Below are 1,050 nucleotides of genomic sequence, written 5' to 3' on the forward strand. Positions count from 1 at the left end.
TTCAAGCAATTCTCTTGCCTCAGCCTCCCGAGTAGCTGGGATTACAGGTGTGCACCACCACGCCCAGCTAATTTTTATATTTTTAGTAGAGACGGGGTTTCACCATGTTGGCCAGGCTGATCTCGAACTCCTGACCTCGAGTGATCCACCCACCTCGGCCTCCCAAAGTGCTGGGATTATAGGCATCAGCCACCATGCCCAGCCCTTCTTTACATTTCTAATTGTCCTCTTAAGGGGCAGTCCCCAAACTTTTTGGCACCAGGGACTGGCTTCATGGAAGACAACTTTTCCACAGACCAGGTTGCCGGGGATGGTTTTGGGATGATTCAAGCACGTTACATTGATTGTACACTTTTCTATTCTTATTACACTGTAATATGTAATGAAAGAATCATACCCTGAACCATAATTCAGAATCAGTGGGAGCCCTGAGCTTGTTTTCCTGCAACAAGATGGTCCCATCTGGGGGTGATGGGAGACAGCGACAGATCATCAGGCATTAGATTCTCATAAAGAGCATGAAACCCAGATCCCGCGCACGTGCAGTTCACAGCAGGGCTCACGCTCCTGTGAGAATCTACTGCTGTACTGAGCTGACAGGAGGCGGAGCTGAGGCCGTAATGCTCACTCGCCCACCACGCCCCTCCTGCGCTGAGCTGACGGGAGGCGGAGCTAAGGCCGTAATGCTCACTCGCCCACCACGCCCCTCCTGCTATGTGGCCCGGGTCCTAACAGACCATGGACCAGGACCAGTCTGTGGCCCAGGGGCAGGGAAACCCTGCTCTTAAGGTTCCCAATGATCAGCTCTGAGGCAGTTCAAGCAACAGAGTCCCTTGACGGTGTTCAGGGAGACAGTCCTGATATCCTAAGGGGGCCAATTCAATTCTAATGGTGTTAAAACACATCTTAATTTTGTATCGTAAAAATATCTACTCTCCTAAGCTTAGAACAATATCGAGAAGAGATGAAGTGGTTGGTGGAAGCCCTGCGGGGTGGGCCTTCACAGTGGGGAAGGCTGTGGGTGGAGAGCCAGGGCATCGGGTGGGTGAA

At 51.7% G+C, this 1,050-nt stretch overlaps 1 protein-coding gene across 1 annotated transcript in view; it reads left to right on the forward strand.

The window, feature by feature from the left end:
- The window catches only part of CARD14 (caspase recruitment domain family, member 14), a 40,748-nt gene that overhangs the window by 28,882 nt on the left and 10,816 nt on the right, over positions 1–1,050 (forward strand). The window lies entirely within an intron of this gene.

The sequence above is a fragment of the Mandrillus leucophaeus genome, unplaced genomic scaffold (assembly GCF_000951045.1).
Source record: "Mandrillus leucophaeus isolate KB7577 unplaced genomic scaffold, Mleu.le_1.0 Scaffold1, whole genome shotgun sequence".
Taxonomy (NCBI): domain Eukaryota; kingdom Metazoa; phylum Chordata; class Mammalia; order Primates; family Cercopithecidae; genus Mandrillus; species Mandrillus leucophaeus.